Here is a 17,532-nt window from a genome sequence, read left to right on the forward strand (position 1 = left end):
AAGCCCCTTCCCACTTTAGATTATAAATTTTGTACCTTTGTACCTAATTTTCCCAAAGAAAAAATGAATAGCCACAAAGTACTTCAAAGCAAATGCTGGGAATTGTTTGGCTCAAAGAATAAAACAGAGACTTTTAACCAAGCTGAGGAGGGTAGAATATTATTTTGCTCTCTTGCTTTTTGGAAGCCCTAAGATCTTTCCACTCCCAACATTCCATACACCAAGGGCTAGTGTAGGTGAGGGAGGCTTCCAGGCTCAGTGAAACAGTGATGATCCACTGAGCCATGGCACATGGTTTAAGGGGCTAATGGATTTCTTCTGACTCATCAGTGAACCCTTCTGGGACCAGAGTGCAGAAAGCAATTTTTTTTGGCTGCTGTTGTAAACAAAAATCTAAGTCAGCCCTGCACTAAATTCTTCCACAGGAAATCTTTGTTCATCTGCCTTTTGAGATTCACAAGGTCCCTGGTGGGTGCTCTCCAGAGGTAGAAGTAAGGTGTGCTCCATGGCGTGCATCAGTTGCTATGTTGTGGCAACCACAATTCACAAAGGCATAGCTGATCTGCCACGGCTTTCAGCTATAATCCTCCTGGAATCTATCCCTGCTGTTAGAGGGATAATTATCTGGTTATCCCTGAGGCCAGTTCTTGCAATTTTCACATAAAAATCACCTCTTGCATAAGACATGAAATTTAAAATCATCTCCTCACAGATATCACTGAGTCACTTCATTACCTTTGGGACAAATATAAATTATCATTTTTTTATTCTCTTTAAATTTTTAGAGGCAATGGGGACAGTGAAGGATCTCATTGGTACTAAAAATATAAGGCATTCCAGAAAGAAACAATAACTTGTGTGATAATAACAGCTAGTAGTGCTCCAAAGACTCCCTGCTTGGTCAAGGAAATCACATCAAGCATGGAAAACTAATAGGAGGTTTGCAAGCTAATGACTGCTGGTCACAAGAACTCACTGAATGTCACTGCCTCATGTCCTAATGCTGTTTAATTTCTTATCTCAGTGATTTCTCCTTTCACAGGACTGATGTACCTCTATGAATTAGTACCCTTCTGTGTGTCTTCAACCAAGAATGCACACAGAAGTGTCTATGTCAGAACCCCATGCACCCTCACACCTATCCCTTTCTCCAATTCCAATATCAAGAGAGTTATTTGTCTGTACCATAGAAGTGGTGTTTTATAAATCCTTTGTGGCTTTTAAAAAATTTTTTTTTACTTCTAGATGCCTCCAAGACTTGCTAGCATACATGTATTCATATTTCAGAGACAGGGTGACATTGTCAAAATTAGCAAGAATAAAATGTAATGGCTATCACTTCAAGAATAAAGAAATTTGTGTGTTCTCATGCCCAGCCGCTACAATGACCTAGTTCACACCAGCATCTGTTTAATAGTGATGAACTATTCCAGATGTAAACTGGCAGCACAACCCTGTAAGTATGTTACCCAGACATCCATGGAGGGCTACAGATGTTTCATTCCATACTCCCCACTCAATATAAACATGGCTTATTTTTTCCATTATTATTCCAATAAAGGAACATTCCTTAAAGATTCAAACTCATAGCATAGTATTAATATACTGTTCACCACCAGATGCCTGATAACTTTAGAACAAGTAAAAGAATAACATCTCCCCCCAAAATAAATTTAAAAAACAGTCCTACCACAGAAGTTAATTAAATTGCTTGATCTTTATAGCGGCTGGTAAAACTTTGAGTTCTCAGACTTGTGGGAAAAGTGATACAAACTTCAGCATCCAGTGTTGAAGTCTTCCTGAGGCAAAATGCATTGTGCAATATTAATTTTTCATGTTAAAAATTAGAGGTATTTGAAAACTACTGCTTCCCAAAACAGAAAGGAAAATCACTGCTCACATGGTAAAATGTGCCAATTCTATACAAAATGCCTTTAAGCCCTTGACCTAATGAGGTTAGTGACAGGGATATGGATGACTAGAACAGGAAACGTAACTCAGAAAGAATTTTGTTCATGAACTGCCATATTTCTCCTGTCATTTAACCAATTTTCCTTCTCAAAATTACAACATGGACTGCAAATCCTCAAGGCTAATGCTGCATATGACAGACTAAGTGCTATTTAAAATGTAATAATATATATGTCAATCTGATAGGAAAAAACAAGAGGCCATGTGAAGGACTTTTCAGGTAGGCAGGGGTCCTAACAGGTTATAAAGATGCCAATCAGGAAAGCAAACCACCAAACAGCTTTTCCCATCCAATTAGTAAAAAGCACGGTATTGTCAGCAGGTTCTACAAATGAAAGAATCCTGCCAACCTGAGCACGTAATGGTATATACTCACTTTGCCACCTGACCTTCAATGTACAATGCATTAATTCGTACTAAAATTAATGTTTTGGGTTAAAAATCAATGCTTAGAGGACATTAACAGAAATGATTTAATGTGTGTGTCATGCATACTGTTGCCAAAGTTTTTAATCTTTGTAATTCACTGTAAACCGAAATTATGAAAGGTGGAAGAATACTCAGAATTCTAAAACTTCAATGGATGACTAAAGCACACACTTTTGTTTTCCACTTTAATCCCAGTCAAAATGTCTGTGCTCTTTAAACACCTGTCATGCTTGCATTATCAGTCAAGAGAAACCATTGGTTTCCTGCAAACATACTTTATCATAGTAGGAGACTTTCAGGAATGGCTGCATGGATGTTTACAAGGATTCACTGCAGAGACACCGGGTGTGGAGAATCGAGTTATTCAAGATTTCCCCGCAATGACTGGAATCCGTATGGCAAGTCACAGATTGCACTCTTCCTCTACCTACTTAAGGCTCTAGGAACTGTGAATCACATCGAAGTGTGATAGGAACGGAAATGGACTAGTTAAAGCTGTATATTCTGTTTCCTTCCCCCGTCAATGTTTCTTCAAAGCGGGGTCTGGAACAGAGATGAGACAAAACAAATACGTTAGGGAATACAGAAGATGAATCCAGATGACTCAGGAGAAGCCTCTCCTTGACTGGTTCAGAGGTGAGCAAGGTGGGTTAGGGACAGCAGCAAAGGAGAAACAGCACAAGACACACTTCCAAACATTTTCAGGAGCTTCTTGATTTAAAAGGTTTAGGTTAAAGTTCACTTAAGCATGAATTCAAAGTTTAAACACTTACAATTAAAGAGCATTTTAGATCAGGGAAGAAAAGGTACAAGTGTCAAGTCTGGAGTGAATCGCCTGGTCCTTTAATATTTAACTTCCCTGAACACAAATCCCTGTGAAGACCTCCTAAAAGGAGGCAGAGGCCTGGCACAGGGTTTTCTCCAGGGATGCTTTAATGAGGACTATTGGGAAGTTTGACTCCACTTGACACCTTAAATCTCTTAGTCCTCCTTGGAAAAGGAAGTAACCATTACCTGCTTCCCAGGTGATCTCTGAGAGGAAAGTTTTCCAAAGTTAGAAGGTTTTCAGAAAACAAACCAGGCAAATCTCAGGAAAGCACACTACTTCTGATTTCTCTACCCTCCATGGCCTGCCCCTGACAGATGGAAAATACATCAGCTGCTCTCTGGACAGAGGTAAGTGACACAGCAGATTGCAGTAAGCAGCGTTCAGTCCACACCTTCCAACCATGTAAAATCAATTTTATTAAACTGTTCCTAGGAAGAGCCTCTGCGTTCCTGCTGACCCATCAATCCTTAAATACTTCTCAAGAGGATCATAGTACAAGTTGCTTTTATAGTGTGGTTCATAACAGCTTCCATTTATCCCAGAGGCTCAAAACAACAGGACTAGAATTGTTACCAGAAGAATAAGACACACATTCCTTGGTAATTTAGCAAATTTCCAGCTGTGGTTCTCCTCGCCCAATAAAATACTTGTCTAGTCATTTGGAAATTTGACTCCAGGTTCCTCTTCTGTAAACTCAACCAACACCAGTGGCATGACAATCATGATGAATTATATTTAGGAGGTAAGTGCCTGGGCAAGGGAGAATAAAAGCACATCCTAGAAATATAATGCAATATACAAGTTTCTAAAGATTAAGAAGTGGAATAATTTATATTCCATTGAAATGTACTGACCCTGTGGTCTGATGAGAAACTTGTAAGAGAAGATAATGAAACAAAATTTTTTTTTCAATTAACAACATAACTCAGGGAGAAATGTTAAGAATGAAGAAAATGAAACCTTAAAGGCAGCTGGAGTAATTGTCTAAGAGAAATGCATATTCAATCCAGGTGCAGTTGCTCACGCCTATAATCCTAGTACTTTGGGAGGCTGAGGTGGGAGGATCGCTTGAGGTCCAGACCAGCCTGAGCAAGAGCAAGACCCCATCTCTACAAAAAATAGAAAAATTAGCTGGGCATTGTGGTGTATGCCTGTAGTTTCAGCTACTCAGGAGGCTGAGGCAGAAGGGTAGCCTGAGCCCAGGAGTTTGAGGTTGCAGTGAGCTATGATGATGCCACTGTACTCTAACCCAAGCAACAGAGTGAGATTCTGTTTCAAAAAAAAATTAATGAAAGAAATGCATATCCAATCCCATCACTTCCCTACTGAGATGGGTACAAAATCCTTTCCATGGACTTCTGCCATAGGACCACAGAAGCTATCTCAGGGTTTTAAACTGGGAGAAGAGAGGAAAATGTAACCTTTTCTTCTGCTTTTAAGACACAATCCATTTGCCATTCAGGTTTCTACTTTCTCTAGGAAAACTTCTGACACCTCGCCATGAGGTTGGATTTCCTAGAGTATAATCTTGCAGGACTCTGTACTTTTTCTTGACACATATCACATTTGGAATTACTTTTTCAATGTCTCTCTATCCCCCAGTGTCTATGATGACCAATGTGGTAGACATAAGCCACATGTGGCTACCCAGCACTTGAAATGTGCCTAGTTCAAATTGAAATGTGCTTTAGTGTAAAACTCACATCAGATTTGGCAGACTTAGTATGTATTACTTCAGAAGGAATAAAGCCCTGCCGAAAACTTGATTTTAGCCCAGTGAGACCAATGTTAGTCTTCTGACCTTTAGTAGCATAAAAAAATAAATTTAGGTTGTTTTAAGCCACTAGTTTGTGGAAATTGTAACAGCAGCAGCAGGAAACTAATATATGTGGTTTCTAGAAAGTTTAAATTACATATGTGGATCACATAATATTTCGTTGGACAGAACTGGGTTAGATTATAAACTCCATGGAGGCAGGAACCTATTTTGTTCTCTGCTCTATGCTCTGTACCCAGCCGGCTGCCTGGCACATGTGGTCAGTCCGAAATAGTGTGGATAAATAAAGCAATTTAAATAAAAGTCTTCCCCCTTCAGAATTCAGAATTCACCCATTATTCCAATAAAAATTTATTAATCACTTACTCTGAAGTAAGTATTATATAAGGCACTGAAGAAATAAATATAACAAGAAGTGGTTGCCAGGGGCTGGGGAGAGAGGGGTGGGGAGTTTCCTTTTGGGATAATGAAAATATTTTGAGATTAGATAGCAGGGGCAGTGTCTGGCAGGGGTCCAGTCTCTGCTTCTGAGATGGCAGCTTGTTGCTGCATCCTCTGAAGGGGCGGAGCCCTGTGTCCTCACATGGCAGAAAAGAGGAAAGGACAAAAGGAAGAGACTAACTCCCTAAATCAAGCCCTTGTATAACAACATTTATCCACTCATGAGAGTGAAGTTCTCATAACCTAAACACCTCCCCAAAGGCTCCACCTACCTCCCAAGACTGCTGCACTGTAGATTAAGTTTGCAACACATGCAAACTCATGCATGTGGGGGGACTCATTCAGACCATAACACTAATTGTGCAAACTGTAGAAGGAGAGGGAATCCAGATAGACAGCTCATTTATAGCAACCCCAGATGACTTTTCAAACTCTAGGCATTCATTACTGATTGACGACTGTCTGTTTCCTTGTCTTTATCTTAATTGATAGTCCTTAGAGAGTGAAGCCTGAATCCTTCAAGTCACAACTACTATAATTATCCACAATCACAGAACCCATAGAACAAAGATCTGTTTAAACTGGGAAACTATAAAGAAAGGGGAATGGGAACCAGAAACTTGATTCTATAGGCAAGCCAATAAAATATACATGTAATATTAACATATAATTAGAGACAAGAAAGGAAGAAAAAACTAGGTTTGCTTGGCTTTTATCTGACAACACCAGACAGCCATTTGAAAACATCTGGCTTCTGATACAAGCAAGATGCATAGACCTAAAAACAAAATTTGGGAAGAACACCAAGAGATCATCAAAATCATAGGATAGGAATGAAGGTGAATAATACCATTTAGCTTCCATTGTGGCTGGGAAAGATTTAAGTACAACTTGGGAATATTAAGAAAATTTATCTCAACTAAGAATTGACACAAACTCAACTGCACACTGGATAAAGGAGAAGAAGTACCTTGAGGAAATGTATTATATTTGTGCTCTAGGATAATTTTGTTTCCAAAATTCTTCGACACATTTGAAATCTTTTGTTCATATATTATCTTTTCAGAAATGTCTTCCCATCAAAAGTAGCATCACTCAATATGTACGGTCAAATCCCCCTGACTTATTTCCTTTTGATCATTATCTGATGTGTTCTTGTTCGCCATGTGTCCACTTTTATGCTTACATCTGCCTCCTCCCTCTAGCATGTAAGCTCCATTAGAGCACAGCTGGTATGTCTTGTTCCCTGTTTTATCCGCAGAAACCCTTAGTGGACACCTTTGTTGAATGAATGAATGAATGAATGAACAATAAATTGAAATATTATTTCCTGACTTCATTCTACCTCCCATCAATGATTTATAAAACTTTGCAACTGGAAGATTAAATTTATTCTAGAAATCTTGCTAGATTTAATGTGTATTATAAAGTTAACTAACCACATGGGACCAGAAATCATCTTGTCTAGGTAAGAATTCTAGTGTCTTGATTTTTTTCCTTCTAGTTGTACACCCTTGGGTAAGCTACTTAATCTTTCTATGATTTGGTTTCCTCATCAGTAAAATCAAGTTATTAATATTAACATTAGCTATGTCATAGGGTTACTTGAAGACTAAAGTATATAGCATAGTGCCTGGAACCTACTAAGCACACATTCAATGTAAACTCCATAACGGGTTGAAATCATGGAATAAGAATGATGGGCTTAAAGAAAATGTACGATTTTCTGTTCTTATAAAGGAACACATGGTTTTAGAAGTAAGTTATCTGTTCCCAGAGGTGTCCAAATAGTTAATCATCCACTTGATGGAGACACTGGAAAGAGGATTTATGTATCAGAAAGAATTTACATAATTTTGAACACCTCCCTTCCTACTCTAAGATCCAATGTTCATACTAACACTAAACTGAGGGTAAGAAGTATACAGTACAATTCCCAGATGCAAAAAACAAAGCCCATTTTAGCCTCCAATATCCAGCAGATGCATTTCTACTATTTTCACAAGGAAGTCAGTATCTTCTCCACACATATGGAACATCCTATCTATCTTTCACTGTGGGTGTCTGTGTTCTTGATCTCCCCATGAGGCCAGGGAATCAGGAGTGGATGAACCTGAGAACTACAGCACAGGTGTTCTTGGAGACAGAACAACACTAAGTTATGTTTGCTTAGAAGGCTCATAATAAAGAGAATTGAGGGCAAGCCTCAACGAGAAAAATTGCAAAGACTTTGAGATCTGCAATTGGGTCAAAAAACAAAACCACTGTAGTTCTTAATTAGAGAGGAAGAATTTAAATGTATCCAAATTCAAAGAAACCTGTATCCTACTGCAGACAGAGAGGGATAGGAAACTGAGAACCAGTTGAATCTCGCAAAGAGGTCCTAGAATAGGAAAGAGTGCAAAGACATTCTTCAAGACCACCACTATACACTCAAGCAAAGGGGGCAGGAGTAGGGCAGTGAGGGCTGTGTGCAGGGGTGCACCCAGATGCAAGCAGCAGGTAATCATGCCTTGTTAAAAGGAAAGGAGACGTGAAAAATTTAAATCTAGGTTTTTCACATCTCCTTTCCTTTTAACATTCAGACTGAGAGAATGAGTCAGTGGGCTTCTAAATCTATGGCATCAGGATGTAATCTAGGATACTCATGTTCTTAAGATATCATAAATCATCTGCTATTCTAGAAAAGAGCAATTAATTGGCATTCTGTATTAATTTTACATTAATTAGATTTTTATGATATTCAAATTCTCTAAAAAAAAACAGCAATCTGTGTGAGCACAGTCAGTTGGCCTTCAGCTACTTTGGGGTTTTTTTGTAAACAATAACATCCCCTTTTATCATCGGCCAGTAATGTTACATAGCATTTGCAAACATAGTATGGCTTAATTCTCACCAATGGAAGATCTGGAGCAGCTTCTCTACGAGGTATTTTCAAGTGCTGACCAGAATAGCTGCACTAAGAACAGTTCTTGTATGCTCAGGTGAATACCTAAAAATACACACTTATTCTCCTTTCTGTAGCAGTGAAAGTCATTTTCAAACACCCTACAAAAGACTTTGATGTCAATGTATGTTAGCCTCAGTTAAGCCGTTTCAAATCCTATACACACATTTGGGGGAATTCTTTCAAATTCTGATGAGCTAGTCAAAAATTGCTTTGAAATTGTTATAGTCCTTCCTCACTGTTTGCACATAGTTTTTAGTAAGCTCATTTTGAGTTCCAGGAACTTCAGAGTTTATTTTTATAGGTAAGGTTCCACTCTCTCTCAATAGAATTCTTATATTTTTTTGTGCTGTATGTACAAAAATTTGCTTGAGTCTTTAAGAATTTACTTTAGAACCATAGGAAGTTTTAAATTTACACGTACACATGTTATTTAGTAAGCCACATTTACATTCAAGAACTTGTCAATTTAATATAGCCTGTCCTTTGAGAGATTAATTGCAGCAGGTGGTAATAAAAGTTAGGACTCTGTGTTGAAATATGATATATGGATTTATTTTAAGGCTTTTGGAAGAGCTAGTTTATCTGGTATACCTTGCGGTCTCTTGTACCTGAACATAAAGCAAAGGGGGAGGGAGAAGTTATCTGACGTAAGAAATTTTGGCACTGCATGATTCTTCATGGCTCCTTCTGGCATCACTGTTTCATTGGTTTTATTCCATCCAAGGGGGAAAAATCAACTTCTTTTATTTAAAATCAAAAATAATTTTCCAAAAATCTTAAATTTTAGCACAAGACATACATGATTATATGAATGAGAGAAAAAAGTTCAGAAAACATTACTTTCCAAACTTCAGTGGTTATCAATTGCAAATGATACTCTTCCTGCTATTCATGTGGGTGTTTTTAATTGTCACAATAAACTAGAAGACTAACTGACTTTTACTGTGAAGGAACCAGGGATGCTAAACCTTCTGCAATGCACATGGCAGTCATGCACAATGAAGAACTGTCCTATCTAAAATACCAATATGGTGACATAACAGAAAACATAGAAACTAACTGAGAGCAGGAAATTATTTCTTTCTTATGTGTGATAAATGAAGTGGATAAAGAATAAGTAATATATAGAATATCTGAATAACATAATTTAAATGGTAGATCATATGCGGTATGACCCATTGCATGTATATATCATATCTGCACCCTGAAAACAAAGCAAATACCTTCTTTTCTAATACTGTGTTTCCCTGAAAATAAGACCTACCCATAAAATAAGCCCTAGCAGGATTTCTAAGCATTTGTGCAATATAAGCCCTACCCCCAAAATAAGACCTAGTGATGGGCTTGGCTATGCAGCGTATCTGCACAACTCATGCATTTCATCGTGGAGCCATAAAGAAGACGAGCAACCCTTCTCATCTGCCCCATGAGAGCTCTATTGCTGGACATGAGAGATTGGGGCCAATGGTCCTAAAGGAAATAAAATCACAAGAAATTAAGGATGGAATTCGAGGTTTGGAGAGTTATGATGATGTTCCAGAAGAAGACGACTTAACTATATTTGAATAAATGTAGATTATTGTACCGTACTTAAAAAAAAAAAAATCCCCTGAAAATAAGACCTAGGGTGTCTTCTTGAGGAAAAATAAATATAAGACCCTGTTTTATTTTCGGGGAACATGGTAGTATCCATCAAACAGGCACAAAATTTGACAATCTAATATGGCACAATAACACATCAATGAATTCCCCCACACAGAAAAGTATAGAAAACATTATTGCATTGTGATCCAATAAAACAATTACTAACAAACGCAGAAAAAATATGTCCCATCTTCTGAAAATTATAAAATTCCCTCATAATTTTGATGTCAGAAAAGGCAAATATTAATAACATCTAAAGAATTATAGTTTAAAAATCCATGGGATAGCTAAAATCATGCTGAAAGGAAAAATCATAGGCTTAAATAGTTTATTAAACATGAACAAAAAATAAACTAAGCATCTAATTTAGGGAGTTAAAGCAAACGAAAACTATAGAAAGCAGAAAAACTAATTTACATAAATATAAATTAATTGAAAGAGAGAAGAGTAGAGAATTAATAAATAAATCGAATAGCTAGTGCTTAAACAATTAGGTAACTAAACCAAGAGGGATAAGGAAGGAAGCTAATATAATTATATAAAATCAAAACTAATAAGAGGCAAATAACACCAATATAGAAGACAGTTTTAAAAATTATAACATTTCTTTGTTCAACTCTGTGCAAATAAATTTCAAAACTTGGATGAAAGAGATAGTTTTATAGAAAATACGGTACGTCAAACTACCTCTAGAAGAGAGGTAAAATCTATCAGACCAATTAGCACACAAATACAGAGGAATGTTAGAGTTATTCCCCAAACTAGAACCATAACACACATGCACACAAGGCCTAGATGATTTCATAGCACAACTTGCCAAACTTTTAAATAACAGAAAATTCCAATATTGTTTAAACTCTTTCAGAGCATAAGGGGGAAAAAAAAAAAAAAAACTAGGACAGTTTCCAAATTCTTTTTACAACACAGAGGTAACACTGATACCAAAACCTGACAGACTGCACCAAAAAGAAAATTATAGAACAAACTCATTTAGGAATAGCAATGCTAAAGTCCTAAATTAAACATTGACAAATAGAATCCAATAGCAATTAAAATAATACACCATAACCAAATGGAATTATTTTATTCAGGAATATTAAAAAAAAGATTTAAAAATTAGGAATTACTCACTATGGCATTCAAAGCCTTTTATAGAATTAAAGTTTTCTTTTCCACATTAATCCTACTATTCCAATGAGAGTCAAACAATATAACTCATTTTTTCTCATACTTATGCATTTCTTGTCTCTTGACCTCTGCTAATTTTGTATCTATGTTTGAAATGCCATCTGCTCAAACTTCCTCCCAGTTCAAAATAGCTTACCCACCTACAAAAACCAATTTAACTATTAACTCACAAGAAAAAGCTTCCTTGACTCTCCCCACAATCAGAAACCCTTCTTTTGCTGAACAACCAAAATGCTTTCTCTCTCTCTCCCATAGCACTTGTTATATTTAACCCTGTATTACAGATATATGCATAAAGGCTCTACCTCTCCTATTAGACTAGAAACTTTGAGGTAAAAGGCTATGTCTTATGTACCTTTGTATTCTAATCACCTTAAGCGTAAATCCTTACCTACTTGTAAATTTTGGTGTATAATACAAACACACAAAAATCCAGGTCATAAAAGCAAATTGAAGACTTGTGAGTAGTAGTTTCCCTTAAAATGTTACTGCATGTGCATAGAATGAAAAATTAGAATCTGAAAACTAGCAGAGCACTGGCCACATCAGCCCCACTGTCATCCTACCGCCGGAATCATGGCAGCATGAAGTGCGCTCAAGCTCCAGACTGAGAAATTCTAATCACCTTCAGCCAGTGAGTAAACTGACAGTAACTACTATTGCAGATGGCAAAAAACAGCTACAACCATCAATTCCAGGCACGGAGGTGGGAATGAGTAAAGAAGTCAGGATGGAATTGTTGGTTTCATTAGGTTGTTGGTTTGGAAGCAAGTACTTCACATACACACACACATACACACACTCACACTCACTCTACACACACTTATCCTCTTCATATTTTCATTTTTCATAAAGCCCAAATATTAACCTGTGTTCTAAAATTTCAGTGAAAACGTATAAGCTTGTGAGAGAGTCATAATGTTGAGTTTCAAAATGTACATGTAATATGTTATGCATGGCAAGGTCAACAGTCCTATCAGAATTGCACCCGAAGGTCTGCTAGGAACAGAATATTAAGCAGAGTAGAGACTATAGAATTTAATGCGATAAACAGACATTAGGTTAGAATGGCACAAAAAGGCCAAATTCCAACCATTCTTGATATACTTCTGAAGAACTGGACTTTCAATAGAAAGCTATTAATCTGGGTACCATTGCAAAAGCAGTGAAATACAATGAAATGACAAATTTCTGGTTCATTCTGAGTACAAGAATTACACTTTATTTTGAGAGCCGGGGAATCAAAGAAGTTGACATAGCCAGCACTTGGCTAGTAGGGAAATCTAGTAGTTACATTTTACTTCCTTCCCCCCATGTTTACCAGTCCTTCCCTCCACAGTTTTAACATCAGCCTAACTACAATCAATGTCGTATGTCACCAAAAACTCTATCTCCAGACCACAATCAGATACCCCGCTGTCCCAGTTTGCTATCGAGATCACACGCATAAACGGCCATCACTTCACATTCCAACCATGTTCGGTTGAATAATAGCCCCCCAAAGATATGCCAGTCCTAATCCCCAGAACCAACAAATATGTTATCTTATATAGCAAAAGGGATTCTGCAGATGTGATTAGGTTACGTATTTTGAGATTGGGGAGATTATCCTGGATTATCTGGTGGACTCGTTGTAATCACAAGGGTCCTTATATAAAGAGGGGGCAGAAAAGCCAGTATTAGAGTGACTTGATGTGAGAAAAAGACTTGATAAGCCGCTGCTGGTTTTCAACATGGAAGGGGGCCATGAACAGACTCCAGAGGCTGGAAGAGGCAAAGAAGGATTCTCCCCTAGAGTGTGCGGAGGGAGTGCGGCCCTGCTGACACCTTGACTGCAGCCCATCAAAACCCATTTCAGACTTCCAGCTTCCAAAACGGTAAGGTAACATATTTATATTGTTTTAAACCACTAAATTTATGGTAATTTGTTACAGCAGAGATGGGAAATTAACAGACCAATCCTCTTCTCGGTTTACGGTACAGCTCAAAGCATCCTTATTCATGGATCACTCTTAATCACCACCCTGCCACATGACTCACTAAGACCTATTGACTCTGCCTCCTAAATTCTTAAGTTTTGCTTTATTTTCAATAGACAAATAATAATTGTTTATATTTATGGAGTGCAATGTGATGTTTCCGTACATGTATGCATTGTGAAATGATCACATCAGGCTAATCAGTTTATCTATAACCTAAAAAATTTATCATTTCTTTGGGGTGAGAACATTTAAATTCCTTTCATTTCCTAAGTTCTTTATGTTCCCTTCCACTCTGTCTTTTCTATCTCCATGGGGACTCCCTGAGACAGAATTTCATCCTGTGACTCCTCACTAGTCACCCTGCATCTCCTCAGGCCACTGCCTCTTCCACCCCCAACCTGAGACAGTCATTCTCCAAACTGCCCCAGAAGATCATGAGACACAAATCAGTCTCAAGACAAATGGCTTACTGTTGACAGCTGATTGACAATTAAGTATCTTGACCTGATAAATATCTTTCATATTCCGACACCCCACCTAACCCTCCAATTGTGATCTCTCTGCCTTCTGTTCAAACTTGCTGCTCCAACCAGCATTACATTCATACTCGGTGCTACATCGTAACTCCGAGCCTTTGTCTGCTATTCTCTACTTGTGTTTCTCTACTGCTACTCACTACTTGTGTTTCAATACTGAACCAACCGTGTTACGCTATTGACAGTGAGGTCCCTGAAAGACCTCTTTTCCTCTCTTGTTCATAGTGCCTAGCCCAGCCCTCACTCTGAATGAATAGGGTGGATAAGCCTTTCTTTCTGGTGACCTCTGGCATGCAATCTTTCCTGTTGTACTATCATTCTTTTACTTCTAGCGCATACTTGGCTTTGGAATTACTTTCAGAATTAATATCTGATACCTGCCCAGTAAGACACTGATGCCTTCACACTCCTGTTTTGTCAGTGAACAGGTGCTAGATTTGCAAAGTGGTACAAGAATAATCAGCCCTGGTATCATGGCCACTTCTTCTAATGCTAAGAACTTTCACCTAAAAAGATTTAGGGCAAGAAGCATTTGTCAGTCTCAATTCTGCTATAGATGGGGACCCACTCAAAATCACTTTTATGATTTCCCTTTTTGGTTATAAAGAATTCAACTTTCTTTCAGTTTTCAGTGTAGATAAGATTTTTATTTTCAAATTATTTTCATTCCTTTTCTCTGGCTTATCTACAAATTTCCTAATATTGTGTTCAAAATATGGGGCTAAAAATTAGACTCTAATATGTGTCTTATCAATGTTAAACACAGTGAGTAGATTATTTCATGGCTACATTCTGGTTAATGCAACTTCAGATCATGTTCACCTCTTTGATAACAGCCCTATATTGCTGACTCATATCCCTGAGTGACAGGTGAGAATGGCTTTTTACCTGTGGAATACTTACATGTCAATTCCATTCTTTATGATGGCTAGGATAATCTAGCAGTATTTTTTTCCTAGAGTAATAAAAACCTCACTCTTTTGCAAAGAACTGTCTCATGTACTGACAGTATAGCTCATCTTGACTTGATATTCCACTCTATAATTAGAACCATTAGACTCAAATCAGAGACTCAGTACTCTAGGAGTTTTATTTTTAAACATGTTATATATTTATGTGGGTGAATAACAATTCAACTGAAAGTAAAAATAAACGCATTTTTCAACCATCAGTTGATGCAACTTCATTTTAGAAGCCATAAACACCAGAAATAAGGATTTAGACAAAACATGTGGAAGTAGTTTTAGGAGCTAGCCTCTGATTTCATTAACTTCTTTGTATTTTTTTTAACTATAAAATGAGAAAGACATAGTTCAAGGCAGAAAGTGCCTTTTAAGTTTTCTGCCTTTCTGATAAAATAACGGAAATGGAGACCCAAGTTATGCTTCTGACACGAAATTGGACAGTCTGAACAAAATATTTCATCTCTAACCGGCTCCTGGGGGAAAAAAAATCTCCAGATTAAGTATATTTCCATTAATTTATGTAAATTAGTTAATTTTACTTTCTCACATCGACCTGGTACAATTAAACCATACAAATATATTTTAAAAATCTGACATATTTTAAGATAATTTGATATTATCTCATTAAAACAAAATGTATAAACAAGTGGTTTTTGAGTGAAAAACTCTGGATCACAGTCTTAGCTCATCTACTATAAGATCAGAAAAGTCATATTATCCCATTAGATCTCCATTTATTTGACTTGATAATGACAATCAGTAATCATAGTAATGTTTGCACTCTGCCTTCTTTCCTCTGTTGTATGTATAACTGAGAAATCCACATAACCCTTAAAAAATAAAGAATAAGATTGAAATACAAGCCTGTAACGTGGACCAGTACAATTTGTAGACTAGGGCTTGGCCCTTCAGTATCAGTAAAATGAGGTAGGAACTTGAAGCCAAAAGACCTACTTGAGCCTTATTCCCCATACCTCCTGGAGATATGGCTTCTGAGCTGTAGTTTCCTCATTAGTAGGTGACATTGATTGCAACAGTTTTAAATTTTTGTTCCTGGGAGTGAAACTGTGCTCAGAACTTCAGTAAACAAATGAGGAGAGCAGGGCTGCTCTGGGGATACAGATGTTGAAGAAGCAAGGTGCTCCTCACTCTTACCGCCATCTCATGGCACTAGCTCCGACTCCGTAGAACAAAATTTTAAAACCAATGGATGAGATTTAGATATGATTTATTCTAATCATCAAGTCTTGGTGTCTCTTCAACTACAGTGCACTTGCTAGATGTGGGGTGAGGGTGAAGTGGTATTTTAATGGCAAAGAGCCAGGGCCAGACTTTTACTTCTAACCAATAGTGAACTAAATATTCAGGAAAGTGCTCCTGTCACAAAACACTTACATATTGGATAAATAATAACTAACTTACATGTAAACACACCACTGAGCTCTTCAAAAAAAATAAAAGAAGCTAACAAATGATGAAACCTACAAACTAAAACCAGAACAGTAAGCAAACTCTGAAGCTGTGGCTTCCCTGAGGAAAAATGACCTAACCAGGCACCCAGAGCTTTGGACATTGATGGAAAAGCAGCTATGGGTCTGTAGAAAACAGGGCTGTCAAGTCTGAGACTAGTAAACTCAACTGGTACGAGAAGGAACCTCACTCTCAGGGAAAATGAGCACTGGAAGCCAACAGCCTGTTGCAGGGGAAACAGGAAGCCTACTTGTCCCTGCCTATTCTCAGAATGGATAAAAATAATAATGAAAATAGTAATATATTTCCCCTTAGAATCTAGAATAGAATATCAGATCTCACATGACATAAAGCTTAAATTTGTATTACTTGAGCTATCAAGAAAACTCTAAGCCAAATAATTAAATAAAAGCTGCCCTATGTTGGCAGCTCTCCTTCATGTCCCACTGAAGCATAGGCAAATCTATTCTAAACAAAACACCAACCTTAATGCAGGCTTCTTATAATTCCCACAGATTAAATTCAGCCAAATATGAGCTCACAATCGAATATTACCATATGTGGATGAGGAACCAAGTCAGAGGCAAGCCACAAATTTAAAACCTTGATGGCCTCAAATATTAGCACAGACTGATCCAGAATATAACACTGTTATTTTTAAGTGGCTAAAGAAATAAAAGAGGAAAAATTTTTTAATGATCAAAATATATCCAGTTATACTTAATAATAAAACATGTTTTTAGAAATAAAAAAGAAAATGTTTGGAATTAAAAATTCAATTATATCACAAATTAGAACACACTTGAAAAAAGACTCAGTGAACTAGAAGAAAGATGTGAAGGAATAACTCAGATTATAGCAAAGAAAATAGAAAATATGAAGGAGAGGCTATGAGACATGGATGATAGAAAATGAGAAGTAGCACATTACAATTAAAATTATGTTTATCAAAAGACACCATAAAAAAGTAAAGAGTTAATCCGCAAACATGATGAAAGTAAAACCCACAAAGAATGTTCTATAGAATACAAAGAGAATGACAGTATATCCAAAGATTAAGACAGCCCAAAGAGAAATGGGAAAATGTCAGAAACAGATATTCCAAAGGGGAAACACAAACGGCCAATAAGCTTATAAGAAAATCATCAAATAATAACCAGGGAAATATGAATTTACACCAGAAGATAACATTTGCCACTGAAGATTAGGACAAAATTAGAAAACTTGTGATTTCCAAATGTTCCCAAGAACACAGAGCATTGAAAACTGGTAGAAAATTTAAATTTGTACATCCACTTTAGAAAATAATTCAGCATTTTATTTAAAGATGCACATTCCTAATCATTTCAA

At 37.1% G+C, this 17,532-nt stretch overlaps 1 protein-coding gene across 6 annotated transcripts in view; it reads right to left on the bottom strand.

The window, feature by feature from the left end:
* Positions 1-17,532, bottom strand: part of ENOX1 (ecto-NOX disulfide-thiol exchanger 1) — a 511,925-nt gene that overhangs the window by 329,070 nt on the left and 165,323 nt on the right. Inside the window, exon 1 of one of the 6 annotated variants that reach the window (XM_076009421.1) lies at positions 1,691-2,921. The exons of the other annotated variants lie outside the window; for them this stretch is intronic. The gene's annotated coding sequence lies outside the window, so the exon portion shown is untranslated. Of the gene's footprint in view, positions 1-1,690; positions 2,922-17,532 lie in introns of those variants that run through there. 6 annotated transcript variants of the gene reach the window in all.

Source organism: Microcebus murinus, chromosome 13 (genome assembly GCF_040939455.1).
Source record: "Microcebus murinus isolate Inina chromosome 13, M.murinus_Inina_mat1.0, whole genome shotgun sequence".
Classification (NCBI taxonomy): domain Eukaryota; kingdom Metazoa; phylum Chordata; class Mammalia; order Primates; family Cheirogaleidae; genus Microcebus; species Microcebus murinus.